Source organism: Hemitrygon akajei, chromosome 3 (genome assembly GCF_048418815.1).
Source record: "Hemitrygon akajei chromosome 3, sHemAka1.3, whole genome shotgun sequence".
NCBI lineage: Eukaryota > Metazoa > Chordata > Chondrichthyes > Myliobatiformes > Dasyatidae > Hemitrygon > Hemitrygon akajei.
Genome location: NC_133126.1, coordinates 4372790 through 4389178, shown reverse-complemented (window position 1 = coordinate 4389178; position 16389 = coordinate 4372790). Strand labels below are relative to the sequence as shown.

The window sequence follows — 16389 nt, the reverse complement described above, 5'->3', positions numbered from 1 at the left end:
ACCAGGCGCTACGGCAAGCGGCAGCGGACAAACCACCCCCCACCCCGCACTCGTGTTCGTCCTCTCCCTGCGAGAAACGATTCAATATTGTTTCATAATAACTTTATTTATAGAGCACTTTTCATACAGATGAAGTAGTTCAATGTGCTTACAATGGGATAAAGTGCAAAAGTTCCTAGAAATGAGTGCGCTTAGCTGTGCCCATACCTCGGGCTTTTATCGGCTTAAGCTGAGAAAAAATAAAAATATAATGGTAATAATCTTATTTATAGAACTCTATTCATACAAATTATGTAGCTGAATGCGCGTACAAGGGACAAAGTAAAAACATAAAAATAAAATAAAAAATAAAAATGACCATGGAAATTAAAGATAAATGTGATTGGTTGTCTGTCATCTCTGACAATGACAGGTTTGTGCATAAACACGAGAGATTCTGCAGATGCTGGAAATCCAGAGGAACACACAGAAAATGCTGGAGGAACTCGGCTGGTCAGGCAGCATCTATGGGAAAGAATAAACAGTCGACGTTTCGGGCCGAAACACTTCCTCACGACCTTAGGTGGCTGTCTGGTCCAAGTTGCAAGCGGCACAGAGGAGGACATTAAATCTCTGCTGGATCTGGAAGTGGAGCCGTTGTTAATGAGTTCTTTCTTTGGCTGTCATGGTCAGCGATTAGTACTGCTCGGCGTCTCTCCTCCAGGTTGTTGTGAGCGGTTCTAACTAACCAAGGCTCGACAGCTCCTCCAGTCTTGTGTACTCTGATTCAGCCGCTTTGCCGCAAGCCCAGCGTGTGCAATTGTTAGCTTTCATGTATTCTTTTCGATTCCTCATGCCCAGTGAAAGCTCACCATATAGTAGCTGCTTAGGGATTCGAGAATCCTTAATGCGTAAGACAAGCTCTGCTCCCAGAAAAGATGTTAGCTAAAAGCAAGGTTAAACAAATTGGTTTTGGACTGGCGTTTAAAAGTGTTAACTGAGTCTGCATCCCTTATAGTTTCAGGTATTGAGTTCCCCAGTTTAGGAGCGTAGTTCAAAAAAACAGCTGACCTACAATTATCTTTTGAGGTATATAGTATAAATTGAAGAGACTGGTGGAAGAAAACCTGAGAACTCGAGCAGGATTATAAAACGAAAACGATTTTCTGATGTACTCCGGTCCCAGACCATCAAGAGCTTTAAAAACAAGTGAAATAGCTGTGGCATCAATTCTAAAGATACAGGAAGCCAATGCAGAGTAGTTAGGACGGCAATCATATGGTCGCTCATCCTGGTTCTACTTAAAAATCTAGCAGCGGCGTTCTGAATGAGATGAAGTTTGTCAATTGATTGCTTTAGAAGGCCAGTAAAATGTGCATTGCAGTAATGTCATTTCCTGTACACATTTGTAAGGAGAACGAAGTTATATATAGGAGCAGCTGCTGAATCTTAGAAACCAAATCGCTGCAGTAGCACGTAGGCATTTTAAAATCACTGTTACTTGCGTCAGTGCGGATCTGTCAGTGCGGCCTGCAGTTCAGTGATAACGACCGACTGCGGCCAGTTTCACTGCTAGCGAGCAGGATTATTCGGCCACGGATTCCCGATTTGTACCGGTAGCCGCAAAATCAAGTACAAGTTTGTCATTCAACTATTGACATTAATACAGCCAGATTCATGAATACAGTTCCTCCGGGGCCACGGTGTAAAACAGTCATACCCAGCACAAGACACATTTCGATAGGATAGCAGGAAACATAGCTGGAAATGTTTAAAAAAAATCTGAATCAGGTTTAGTATCACTGGCATATAGATAGATAGATACTTTATTGATCCCAAAGGAAATTAGTGTCACAGTAGCTTTACAAGTGCACAGATAAACAATTATTGGAAGAGAAGTAAGAGAGAATAAAAATTAAGTTACCTCATACAGTCTAACAGAAGGGGGTCATCACTTCCCTGGCTATAGGTTGACTCATTATAGAGCCTAATGGCCAAGGGTAAGAATGATCTCATACAGCACTCTTTGGAGCAGCACAGTTGTCTTAGTCTATTATTGAAAGTGCTCCTCTGTTCAGACAATGTTACCTGCAGAGGGTAAGAAATATTGTCCAGAATTGCCAAGATTTTCTGTAAGGTCCTTTGTTCTACCACAGCCTCCAGTGAGTCCAGTTTGGCTCACAGTAACAGAGCCAGCCTTTCTAATCAGTTTATTGAGCCTGGTGGCATTAGCCATGTTGATGCCATTGCCCCAACACACTAGCATATAGAAGATTGTACTGGTGACAACAGACTGGGAGAACATGTGAAGGAGAGGCCTGCACACTCCGAAGGACCTCAGTCCCCTCAGGAAGTAGAGGCTACTCTGGCCCTTCTTGTACAGCCTCTGTGTCAGTGCTTCACTCAAGTCTGTCATTCAGGTGCACCGCCAGGGACTTGTAAATCCACACCACCTCAATATCCTCACCAGCAGTAGTAACAGGGAGCAGTGCAGGCTTAGTCTTCCTAAAGTCCATCATCATCTCCTTCGTCTTACTGATATTGAGCTGCAGATGACTCAACTTGCATCATTTGACAAAGTCCTCCACCTGGGCCCTGTATTCATTCTCCCGTCCTCCCTTTATACACCCAACTATTGCTGAGTCATCAGAGAATTTCTGCAGATGACATGACTCTAAAGTGGTGTATCTAAAGTCTGGGGTAAACACGGTAAACAGGAAGGGAGCCAATACAGTCCCTTGTGGGGCCCCAGTGCTGATTATGACCATGTCTGACAAACAGGCCTGAAGCCACACATACTGTGGTCTGCCAGTCAGGTAGTCCATTATCCAGGATACAATGGAGGTGCCAGCCTGCATTGAATGCTCTTCCCCCAGAAATGAGGGTTGTGTGGTATTGAAGGCACTTGAGAAATCAAAAAACCTGATCCTCACAGTGCTGCCCTGCTTATCCACATGGGCGTAAGCTCTGTTCAGCAGGTAGATGACAGCATTGTTGACTCCGATGTGCTCCCGGAAGGCAAACTGCAGGGAATCGAGGGCTGATCTGACCAGGGGATCGGAGGTGAGCCAGGACCAGCCTCTCTGGGGTCTTCATGATGTGTAATCATTGCCACTACAACTGGATGGTAGTCATTTAAGATTTTCGGTTTCCCTTCTTGAACATTGGAACCACACGTGATATTTTCCACACAGTCGGGACCCTTTCCAGGCAGAAACTCAGAGTGAAAATGTGCTGGAGAACTCCACACAGCTGCTCAGCACACTGGGGTTCACCCTGGGGTTCACTACGTCTGGTCCCAAAGTTCTGCCGTGTCAGAGTTACCCCAGAGCCCCTCTCACCTGCTCAGTAGAGAAGAAGAGCCCATGATGAGTGGGAAGGTGGGTTCTGCGGAGATGAGGATTGGGAAGATGGCAGTTGGTATGTGGGAGGTATGGATGGTAGGTGCAGGGCAAGGAGGGGATGCAGACAGTGGTAGCCTGTATTGTTCATCCACATGTTGAACTGGAGGGGGAGAAGGGAGGAGAAGAAGTAATGGTGCTGAGGGAGCATTGCGTGCCTCGTCATCTGGACTGGTGTGCTGAGGGGGTGTGAACAGGAGGACAATTGTGAAAGCTATTGAAGAATTAGTTTAGCCTATTTGCAGCTGCATTCCAAAGGCTCTACAGCCAGGCTGATTGAGGTCATTCTTCTTGCCTCTCACACCTCCTGTCGTCGTGAAATGTCATGAAATTTGTTGTTTAGCAGCAGCAGAACATTCCAATACATAATAATAAAAGCTATAAATTATAATAAATGTACTGTATACAAAAAATTTAAATTAAGTAAGTAGTGCAAAAAGAGAAGGCATCATGCAACAGGAAAGATGTGATTAAGCAGGATGGGTGCAGCAAAGATTCACAAATACATGGCCTTGATGGAGGTTGTGATTGAATAGACTGGATCTGTTTTCCCTAGACCAAGAGGTGACATGATCGAGGTGTGTAACTCAGAAAGATGACATTTGTTGCAAGCTGATCCCTGCAGATCCATTTACTACTTCTGCAATCATTCAACTCTTTTCGTGTCTCTAAGAATTACTAATAATGTTCTTTTAAATCTTACAGATAGATAGATAGATAGATACTTTATTCATCCCCATGGGGAAATTCAACTTTTTTCCAATGTCCCATACACTTGTTGTAGCAAAACTAATTACATACAATACTTAACTCAGTAAAAAATATGATATGCATCTAAATCACTATCTCAAAAAGCATTAATAATAGCTTTTAAAAAGTTCTTAAGTCCTGGCGGTTGAATTGTAAAGCCTAATGGCATTGGGGAGTATTGACCTCTTCATCCTGTCTGAGGAGCATTGCATCGATAGTAACCTGTCGCTGAAACTGCTTCTCTGTCTCTGGATGGTGCTATGTAGAGGATGTTCAGAGTTTTCCATAATTGACTGTAGCCTACTCAGCGCCCTTCGCTCAGCTACCGATGTTAAACTCTCCAGTACTTTGCCCACGACAGAGCCCGCCTTCCTTACCAGCTTATTAAGACGTGAGGCGTCCCTCTTCTTAATGCTTCCTCCCCAACACGCCACCACAAAGAAGAGGGCGCTCTCCACAACTGACCTATAGAACATCTTCAGCATCTCACTACAGACATTGAATGACGCCAACCTTCTAAGGAAGTACAGTCGACTCTGTGCCTTCCTGCACAAGGCATCTGTGTTGGCAGTCCAGTCTAGCTTCTCGTCTAACTGTACTCCCAGATACTTGTAGGTCTTAACCTGCTCCACACATTCTCCATTAATGATCACTGGCTCCATATGAGGCCTAGATCTCCTAAAGTCCACCACCATCTCCTTGGTCTTGGTGATATTGAGACGCAGGTAGTTTGAGTTGCACCATATCACAAAGTCCTGTATCAGTTTCCTATACTCCTCCTCCTGTCCTCCTCAAGGTCTGGCAATCTCCTGTTCTCCAGGAGCTGATCTACTGACCTGACAGAAGGACTCTTGGATGCTAATAATAACTTATTTATTGAGCCCTTTTCATACAGACAATGTAGTTTGAAGTGGTTAGCAATGGGAAATGGGCATCTTGTACAGTAAGATGGACTCTTGAACCCCCCCCCCCATACACCTTCTCTGTAATTTCTCTATAGCTTTTCCACTATATTCTGCATTGTTGTTGTTTTACTCCATTCTGCCTCGCTGCACTGTGTAATGATCTGATCTGTATGAGCAGCATGCAAGACAAGCTTTTTGCTATATCCTGATACTTGTGGCAATAATAAACCCATATCAATAAAATAATGAGAGGCACAGACAGGAAAAATATTATGGCCATCTATCTTCTGAGGGGAGTGTAAAACTAGGGCTTGAGGAGAGAGGAAGGAGGTTTAAAAGGGATCTGAGAGGTAAAATTTTCACAGAAAATGTAGTTGATATCTGAAATGAGATGTCAGAGGAGGCAGGAACAAAATCAGTTAAATGGGACCTGGAGGCCTGTTTAAATGAACAGGGCAGAGAGATTCAAGATTCAAGATTGCTTAATGTCATGTCCAGTACACAAGTGTAAAAGAGAACAAAATAATTATTACTCTGGATTTTAAGCAGCAAAAAATACACAGTAAGATAAAAAAAAGCACAATAATTAAAAAAACGAGATAAACCAGTTAGTTGAGTGGTGTCGCAGCAACAACCTTGCATTCAACATCAGTAAGACCAATGAACTGACTAAGGACTTCAGAAAGGGTAGGGTGAGGGAACACACACCAGTCCTTATTGAGGGATCAGAAGTGGAGAGACTGAGCAATTTCAAGTTCTTGGGTAGATAGATAGATAGATAGATAGATAGATAGATAGATAGATAGATAGATAGATAGATAGATAGATAGATAGATAGATAGATAGATAGATAGATAGATAGATAGATAGATACTTTATTTATCCCCATGGGGAAATTCAACTTTTTTTCCAATGTCCCATACACTTGTTGTAGCAAAACTAATTACATACAATACTTAACTCAGTAAAAAATATGATATGCATCTAAATCACTATCTCAAAAAGCATTAATAATAGCTTTTAAAAAGTCCTTAAGTCCTGGCGGTTGAATTGTAAAGCCTAATGGCATTGGGGAGTATTGACCTCTTCATCCTGTCTGAGGAGCATTGCATTGATAGTAACCTGTCGATATCTCTGAGGATCTATCCAGGTCCGAATGTATTGATGCAGCTACAGAGAAGGCATGACAGCGGCTATACTTCTTTAGGAGCTTGAGGAGATTTGGTATGCCAACAAAGTCTTACAGAAAGGCAGTGTCCATTATTAAGGACCTCCCTTTTCTCACTATTACCATCAAGTACGAGGTACAGAAGCCTGAAGGCACACACTCAGCGATTCAGGAACAGCTTCTTCCCCTCTGCCATCCAATTCCTAATTGGACATTGAACCTATGAACACTACCTCTTATTTCCACTTGGCATGATTAACTTATTATTATTTAATTATTTATGGTTTTATATTGCTATATTTCTGAACTATTCTTGGTTGGTGTGGCTGTAACAAAACCCAGTTTCCCTCGGGATCAATAAAGTATGTCTGTCTGTCTCACTTTTTAATATATATTATTTCTGTTTTTTTGCACGATTATGAATCTATTCAATATATGTACACTGTAATTGATTTACTTATTTATTATTTTTTTCTTTTTCTATGTTATGTATTGCATTGAACTGCTGTTGCTAAGTTAACAAATTTCACAACACATGCCGGTGATAATAAACCTGATTCTGATTCACTCTCAAATTTCTAGATGTACTATGGAGAGCTTTCCAACCATCTGTTTTTTTGAGGGGGGGGGGGGGGAATGCTACTGCACAGGATCGAAAGAAGCCGAAGAAAGTTGTGAACTCAGACAGCTCCATCATGGGCACTAGCTTTCATGGAGCAATGACTCCTTAAAAAAGGTGGCAACCATCATTAAGGGTCTCCATCTCCCTCTTCTCATTCCTACCATCACGGAGGAGGTAAAGAAGCCCCGAAGACACACACTCGAAGATTCAGAAGCAGCTTCTTCCCATTTGCCATCAGATTTCTGAATGGACAATGAGCCCATGAACACTGCCTCTACAATTTTTACGTTTTATTTAACTGTTACCTATCTCTCTAAATAGATAGATAACAGTTGTTACATATATTTTATAAATATGTATATCTTACTTTATTTCATGTTTTTGGACAATGAATTTTATTGTACTGCCGCAAAGACAACAAATTTGACAACATATTAAACCTGTGGGTGAGGGGACTGATGCTTAACCCTGCTTCAATGAGAGTCCATGCTTCCGCGTTCTCTCCCGCACCTCGGAGTATCGGGGCCCGCTATTGGTCACGGCGGAGTGACGCAGCGGCAGCGTGGCGCCGGAGGTGGCGTGCGGCGTGTTGGCTGGGCGAGGGCAACCGGACCACGTTCCTCAGGTAAGGTGCCCGCCGGGTCGGGGGCATTTGGCAACGCCAGAGACGGTCGCGCATGTTGTCGGTTTTCACATCTAATAAAACACGGTTTTCAAATGGAAGGCCCGAGATCGGACAAGGCTGTGGGGTCTAGGCTTATGTGTACATTTCTTATGGGTCCCTGCCCATGTTGGAGATGACAGACATTTTAGCCAAACAATCACTTAAAGATACAAACTTCAGAATTAAAGTGTGAACGGCTATATATGGGTGGTAGGGCTACGGTCCTGGTGTAGGCAGTATAAACGTTCGGCATGGACTAGATGGCCCGTTTCCACGCTGTAGTTTTCTGTGACTCTATAAATGTAGTGATGCCTTTGCAAAAAGGGGTGGTGAAAACCATGATTAAAAAGTCGCTGTGGCAACAAAGTTGGAATATTGAAAAGAAGGACAACATTTATATAAAATTCTGAGGATAGTGGGAACTAAACTTGGACATTGGTATAAAAGGAGGGAAGAAGTTACACTTACATGTTTATGCATTGGACATACCAGGTTGAATAATTCCTTGTTCAAAATTAATATACGTGATACAGTCATTTGTAGGGAGTGCACTTGTTAGTACAGCATATATTATTTGAATGCAGTTCCTGTGAGGATGCAAAGGAAACATCTAATTACTAAATTGAGATCTTTCGCACAGTTCAACATGCAAAGCTTGTTAGGAGAGGGAGCATTTTTTTTTAGGATATCAGTGCCACCATAATGTATATAAGTGCATTTTTGACTATCTGAAAAACCTTTTGATATTGGTTGAATATTTTTGGTGTGGTGTAATTTAGTAGGTACACTCACCTGCCCACACAGGCACTTCCCCTTCTGCCTGACCAGGGACCAACCCCACCAAAGTACACTATCCCTCCCTCTTACCCCCACCCCACCGCCTAGGGTCCCCTTCTTCCTGTCTTTTTGCTCCACACCAACTCAGTAGCTGGCAATAACGCATTTTATGTTGGGCAGCCAACTGCCATTTAACTTTATAAGAAGAGGCTATGCCAGAATACGGTGCTGGGTGTAAAGTCCTTGGTACTGGACTGAGCTTTGTGCCTCAGATGCTTTTGCAAAGGAGTTGTTGATGAAATCACCATGAGGAAAGCAGCCAGTGGGCTGCCCAGTGTTTCACTTCACCCTGTTGAGGTTTTCCACTTCAATTCCAGCAGTGGTCGTCAGAAATGTGATGGAAGTGGCTAGTGTACTGGTATAATTACACAGTAGTATGTGGTGATTCACTGGTATCACCACACGGCAGTTATTCACCAGTAACACAATGGGTTCTACAGATGCTGAAAATCTAGAGAACATGCTGGAGGTCAGGCACCATCCATAAAAATGAATAAACAGCTGATGTTTTGGGCTGAGACCCCTCTTCAGGACTGGAGTTACTCACCAGTTGTTTGAGAGGAGATTTGATGGAGGTATACAAAATTATGAGGGGTATAGAGAGGGTAAATACAAGCAGGCTTTATCCAGTGAGGTTGTGTGGAACAGCACTGGAGGTCACCAGGTAGAGTGAAAGGTGAAAAGTTCAAGGGGAACATGAGGCGAAACCTTCACTCAGAGGGTCGTGAGAATATGGACTTGAGTTTATTGTTCAATAGAAGTTTGGATAGGTACATGGAATCACATACCAGTGATAATAAACCTGATTCTGATTCTAAGGTATGGAGGCTATGGTCCGAGTGAAGCTAGATGGAGTAGGCAGTAAACATGGTTCAGTATTAATTAGCTGGCTGGAAGGACCTGTTTCTTTGCTGTACTCTATGAACTTTTCTATGATTCTGTAATGGGGTTTTTTTCTTTTTCTTTGTTACTGTGTATGTAATCAAAATGGCGTCTTTGTTTTGTTACAAGTAGGAATGCTGGCGCCTGTATTAATAGTAGGAATGCTAGGTTCTTTGTTATGATAAGTGCTGGAAGCTTGTTTGGGACTATAAACTGATTGTTGGTGGGGGTTTTGGGGAGTCGGCGCGATGGAGTGAGAGAGAGAGGACGGGGTGCTGGAAGCTGGGCGACGGTACGGACCCCGAGCGGGGGTCCCCGGCCCAAGGTTTTCGGTGAGGAGAGGAGACGGAGACAGAGGAGTGTGGAACGTCTGGTCGACCACCGTGGGGGTCCCAGGAGGCGGGTCGAGGAGTTCGGAGGGGATCGAATACCAGAAGACTTCAGTAATTGAGCTCCAACGATTGTGCACGAAGTGGTTTGGACTTTGATAAGTTTGGCGCCTTTTCTTTTTTTTTCTCTTATTCATATATACTGTATCGTTAGTAATCGCTTAGTTATAGTAATCTTTATAAATTGTACTCATTTAATCGCATAAGGTGTACTGTCTGGTTTTGGGCGAGGCGGGGACATCACACAGCATCTACACCAGCTGATTACTCAGTTTGGCGGGGCCGAAGGCTGCTCCCCCTAGACGAGAACGAGTTTGAGCGATGCCTGAGGTGACCCAGGGGTTACATTGTGGGGGCTCGTCCGGGATTGATTTCTGTGGAAGCTGTGTGATCGCCCTCTTTAAATTGTGTCTGCGGCGAAGAGCTGGTGTGCCTTTGTGGGTGTGCGATTGCCGGTTATCTCTGCATGTGTGTTGGGTGGGGTGGCTGCTGTTGGTAGCCCGGAAGTCGTTGTTCGAGTTCCGACTAGCGCTGACAAAATGGTGGTGGTACCATGGGTTGTCCGTACTGTTTGGAGAGTGAGGAGTGACAGGTTGGGATGTTTCAGCTATGGTGGGCTCCGCCCGGTTGTTGGAATAATGTCCAGCCCTAAAGGGGCGGAGCAGACCTCTCAGATGTTGGGTGAGTGGCAGTGCTTGGCTGAGGGAAAGCGACAGGGATTGGTTGAAAGTTTGAGTAGGCGGGCTGGTAGCGTTGTTAGAACTGTCGGGCGCAATGACCTCGAAGTGACAGCTGCCAGTTCTGGGAAAGTGTGGGAAAATGCGTGTGGTTCGACTGGAAGTCAGAACTGCTGAGCCAGGGGCCAGAGAAGATGATAATCTCAATTGCAGGAGGCTGAAGAGACTGCAGGAGCAGTGCAGACCACGTGTTTCCGTTTGGAGAAGATCAAACAGCAGCTACCGATCGAAGAAATGAGGAAGAATACGGATTCAAAGGCTGATGTGCTGGATGTGTGGTACATGCTGCCTTTTGCTGACTTTCCCTCGATTGAGGAAGAGACCTTTGGCCCTTCTTCCACTGAGTCAGGTGTAGTGGGGAGGGTTAGCTGTGTGCAGTGTGGCGCATGAGTGAGAGGTTGAAAGAGGAGTTGGTAGTGGACCCAAGGTATCCTCAGCTGTGTCCTAGCCTAAGGGTTTAGGTGAGGGGGGTACGGAGGTCTCAGAAGGGTTTGGGAACGCCCAGATAGTTGGCCTATATAGCGCCTAAGGTTTACTGTGTGGGGAGGAGATGTCTCTGCTTGTGTTTGGGTTACGGTGTGTTGGCAGGAAAGGTGACGAGTTATCTAATAGTCATGAGGACATGACTTTTATTTGGTGGGGGGAGAGTGGTGCAGTAACAAAGAAAAAGAAAAAAACCCCGTTACAATTCCAATTAAGAACCTTATCAATCTCTGTCCTGTTGTTGAGTTAAAGCAGAGATTGGTAGGTTCTTGACTAGTAGGTCAGAATCAGAATCAGGTTTATTATCACCAGCATGTGACGTGAAATCTGTTAACTTAGCAGCAATACATAATCTAGCAGAAAGAAAAAAATAAAATAAAACATAATAATAAATAAAAAAGTAAATCAATTACGTATATTGAGCAGATTTTAAAAAATGCAAAAACAGAAATACTATATATTTTGGAAAAAAGTGAGGTAGTGTCCAAAGCTTCAATGTCCCATTTAGGAATCGGATGGCAGAGAGGAAGAAGCTGTTCGTGAATCGCTGAGTGTGTCCCTTCAGGTTTCTGTACCTTCTACCTGATGGTAACAGTGAGAAAAGGGCATGCCCTGGGTGCTGAAGGTCCTTAATAGTGGACACTGCCTTTCTGAGACACCGCTCCCTGAAGATGTCCTGAGTACTTTGTAGGCTAGTGCCTAAGATGGAGCTGAACTAAATTTGCAACATCCTGCAGATTCTTTCGGTCCTGTGCAGTAGCCCCTCCATACCAGACAGTGATGCAGTCTGTCAGAATGCTCTCCACGGTACAACTATAGAAGTTTTTGAGTGTATTTGTTGACATGCCAAATCTCTTCAAACTCCTAATAATGTATAGCTGCTGTCTTGCCTCCTTTATAACTACAGGTATCCCCCACTTTACAAATGTTCGCTTTACACCACTTCGCTTTTACAAAATACCTACATTAATAACCTGTTTTCGCATCACAGAGGATTTTCGCTTTTACGAAAATGTTTCCCATATAAATTAATGGTCCTTCGCTTTAGATAGATAGATAGATAGATACTTTATTCATCCCCATGGGGAAATTCAACATTTTTCCAATGTCCCATACACTTATTGTAGCAAAACTAATTACATACAATACTTAACTCAATATAAATATGCATCTAAAATCACCCTCTCAAAAAGCATTAATAAATATCTTTTAAAAAGTTCTTAAATAGTTTACTAAGAAATACATTGAATGGTAACTTAAGCTCAGTCCTGACCCAGGCACTTTAACATATCCTACCCCTGGCGTTTGAATTGTAAAGCCGAATGGCATTGGGGAGTAATGATCTCTTCATCCTGTCTCAGGAGCATTGCATCGATAGTTTAAGAAAGGTTTCATAGGAACGCTCTACCTTTGTAAAGGGGTGGGGGGACACCTGTACATCGATATGTTGGAACCAGGTTAGATCCTCAGAGATCTTGACACCCAGGAACTTGAAGCTGCTCACTCTCTCCACTTCTGATCCCTCTATGAGTTTCCTCTATGAGTATGTGTTCCTTTGCCTTACCCTTGACAAACCCGTGCTGACTATCCCTTTTCAGATTATGTCTCTCGAAATGCTCATAAATCCTGCCTCTCAGGATCTTCTCCAACAACTTGCCCACCACTGAATCAAGACTCAGTGGTCTGTGATTTATAGGGTTGTCTCTACTCACGTTCTTGAACAACAGAACAACATTTGGAACCCTCCAATCCTCTGGTACTTCTCCCGTCCCTGTTGATGATGCAGAGATCATTGCAAGAGGCTCAGCAGTTTCTTCCCTTGCTTCCCACAGTAGCCTGGGGTACATCTTGTCCGGTCCCAGAGACGTAGCTAACTTAGTGCTTTTCAAAAGCTCCAGCACATCCTCTTTCTTAAATGTCCTACCTGGAGGAAGCAACAGTGGCCCTGTGCTGAGAAGGGTAAGGAAAAGAAGAGGATGGCAGCAGTGATAGGAGACCCTATAGTTGGGGGGGGGGGGGTAATCAGGCAGGTGATTCAGTGGACGTAGAAAAGAAGCATGGATGTTAGCTTGCCTCCCAGGTGCCAGGGTCCAGGACGTTTCTGATCATGTCCAAGATATCCTGAAGTGGGAAGGAGAACTGCCAGAAGACGTGGTACATATTGGTACCAATGACATAGGCAGGAACAGGGAGGAGGTCCTGAAAGCAGACCACAGGGATTTAGGAAGGAAGTTGAGAAGCAGGACCAGAAAGGTAGTAATCTCGGGATTACTGCCTGTGCCACGTGACAGTGAGTATAGGAATAGAGTGAGGTGGAGGATAAATGCGTGGCTGAGGGATTGGAGCAGGGGCAGGGATTCAGATTTCTGGATCATTGGGACCTCTTTTGGGGCAGGTGTGACCTGTACAAAACGGATAAGTTGCACTTGAATCCCAGGGGGACCAATATCCTGGCGGGGAGGTTTGCTAAGGCTACTGGGGAGAGTTTAAACTAGGATTGCTGGGAACCAAACTGAAGAGATGGAAGAAGAGGCAGTTGTCTCAAAAATAGAGAAAGCTTGGAGACAGTGCAAGAGGGAGGTGATCGAGAAGGGACGCACTCAAACTGATGGTTTGAGGTGTGTCTATTTTAATGCTGTGAGTATTATCAACAAAGCAGATGAGCTTAGAGCGTGGATCAGTACTTGGAGCTATGATGATGTGGCCATTACAGAGACTTGGATGGCTCTGGGGCAGGAATGGTTACTTCAAGCGCCAGACTTTAGATGTTTCAGAAAGGGCAGGGAGGGAGGCAAAAGAGGTGGGGGAGTCATGGAGGGATTATTGAGGCAGTCTCTGCAGGTGGAAATTAGGAACAAGAAGGAGTCAATATCTCTGGGTGTTTTTTTTTAAAGACCACCCAATAGTAACGGACATCGAGGAGCAGATAGGGTGACAGTTTCTGGAAAGATGTAACAATAACAGGGTTAGCATGGGAGATTTTAATTTCCCAGTTATTGATTGGCATGTCCGTTGAGGGACAGGTTTAGATGGGGTGGAATTTATTAGGTGTGTTCAAGGTGGTTTAATGACACAATATGTAGAATAGCCTACAAGAGGAGAGGCTGTACTTGATCTGGTTTTGGGAAATGAACCTGGTCAGGTGTCAGATCTCTCAGTGGGAAAGCATTTTGGAGATGGTGATCACAACTCTATCTCCTTTACCATACCATTGGAGTCAGCATACAGAGAGGAGGTGCAGTGGCTAACAGACTGGTGCAGAACCAACAACCTGTCTCTGAATGTGAATAAAACAAAAGAGATGGTTGTTGACTTCAGGAGAGCTTTGGAGCAACCACTCTCTGCTGAACATTGATGGCACCTCCGTTGAGATTGTTAAGAGCACCAAATTTCTTGGTGTTCACCTGGCGGAGAATCTCACCTGGTTCCTCAACACCAGCTCCATAGCAAAGAAAGCCCAGCAGCGTCTCTACTTTCTGCAAAGGCTAAGAGAAGTCCATCTCCCACCCCCTATCCTCATCACATTCTACAGAAGATGTATCGAGAGCACCCTGAGCAGCTGCGTCACTGCCTGGTTCGGGAATTGCACCATCTCGGATCGCACGACCCTGCAGCGGATAGTGAGGTCAGCTGAGAAGATCATCGGGGTCTCTCTTCCTGCCATCACGGACATTTACACCACACGCTGCACCCACAAAGCTAACTGCATTGTGAAGAACCCCACCCACCCCTCACACAAACTCTTCTCCCTCCTGCCATCTGGCAAAAGGTACCAAAGCATTCGGGCTCTCATGACCAGACTGTGCAACAGTTTCTTTCCCCAAGCCATCAGACTCCTCAATACTCAAGAGTCTAGTCTGACATTGCAGTTTGTCCTCTACTGTGCCTATGTCTTGTTTATTAATTATTGTACTGCCCTGCACTATTTTGTGCACTTTATGCAGTCCTGTGCAGGTCTGTAGTCTAGTGCAGTTTTTAAGTTGTTTTACATAGTCTAGTGTAACCTTGTGCTGTCTCACATAGTCTAATGTAGCTTTGTCTTGTTTCATGTAGCACCAGGGTCCTGGAGGAACGTTGTTTCATTTTTACTTTGTACTGTACCAGCAGTTTATGGTTGAAATAACAATAAAAGCAACTTTGAACTTGAGGGATAGGAACAGACAATTTAGGACAACGTTTAATTGGAGTAAGGGGCAATATGAGGCTATCAGGCAGGAACTTGGAAGCATAAATTTGCAACAGATGTTCTCAGGGAAATGTACAAAGGAAATGTGGCAAATGTTCAGGGGATATTTGCATGGAGTTCTGCACAGGTACGTTCCAATGAGACGGAAAATATGGTAGGGTACAGGAACCGTGGTGTACAAAGGCTGTTGTAAATCTCGTCAAGAAGAAGAGCTTAGAAGGGTTCAAAAAGCTAGGTAATGATAGAGAACTAAAAGATTATAAGGCTATCAGGAAGAAGCTCAAGAAAGAAATTGGGAGAGCCAAAAGGGGCCATGAGAAGGCCTTGGTGGACAGAATTAAGGAAAACCCCAAGGCAGTCTACAAGTATATTAAGAGCAAAAGGATAAAATGTGAGAGAATAGCACCAATCAAGTGTGACAGTGGAAAAGTGTGTATGGAACTGGAGGAGATAGCAATAGCAGAGGTACTAAATACTTCAGTATTCACTATGGAAAAGGATCTTGGTGATTGTAGGGATGACTTGCAGCGGACGGAAAAGCTTGAGCATGTAGATATTAAGAAAGAGGATGTGCTGGTGCTCTTGGAAAATGTCCAATTGGATAAGTCGCTGGGACTGGATGAGATGTACCCCAGGCTACTGTGGGCTTTGGGTAACCCCAGGTAATTTCTCAGGTAAGGACATGTTGGCACAACTTTGTGAGCAAAAGGACCTTTATGGTGCTGTAGGTTTTCTGTGTTTCTATGTTTATGCTCAAGTGTTTCTGCCTGCTGTAAGTCATCCCCACAGCTCCCAAGGGCTTGTCCCCAGGTGAATACTGAAGCAAAGCCTGCTCCCAAGTTCCTTCCTGATAGCATCATGTTTCCCCTACCTCAATGAAATGGAGTAAGAATCTAAAAGTTGCTTGTGCTTGCAGTAGTTTTTGCTTGCTTTTTCGTCATTTGCCGCAGTGAAAAATGATGAAGGAAGGTGAATCGGTCTGGCTGGGAATTCACCGAATACCTTTTACAAAATCAGTTGAGGTAGAAAAAATCAATATGTTAAGTAAAATCAGGGTTAATATCACTGGCGTATGTTGTGAGCAGTACAGTGCAATACATAATGAAACTACAAATTAAAATAAGAAAATATATATAGAGAAAAAATAAATAGTGCAAAAAGAAAGCAAAAAAGAAAAAGAAGTAGGGTTCTTGGATTCATTGTCCAGTCAGAAATCTGATGGCGGAGGGGAAGAAGCTATTCCTAAATTGTTGAGAGTGTCCACCTTCGTGGTAGCAATGAGAAGAGGGCATGTCCTGGATGATGGGGTTCTTGATGATTGATGCCATTTTTCTGAGGCATCGTCTTTTGAAGGTGTCCTTGATTCTGGGGAGGATAGTCGCATGA

At 43.9% G+C, this 16389-nt stretch overlaps 1 protein-coding gene across 1 annotated transcript in view; it reads left to right on the top strand.

The window, feature by feature from the left end:
• Positions 1–7371: 7371 nt before the first annotated feature.
• The window catches only part of ddx24 (DEAD (Asp-Glu-Ala-Asp) box helicase 24), a 52468-nt gene continuing 43450 nt past the window's right edge, over positions 7372–16389 (top strand). Inside the window, exon 1 of the mRNA XM_073039174.1 lies at positions 7372–7450. The gene's annotated coding sequence lies outside the window, so the exon portion shown is untranslated. The remainder of the gene's footprint in view (positions 7451–16389) is intronic.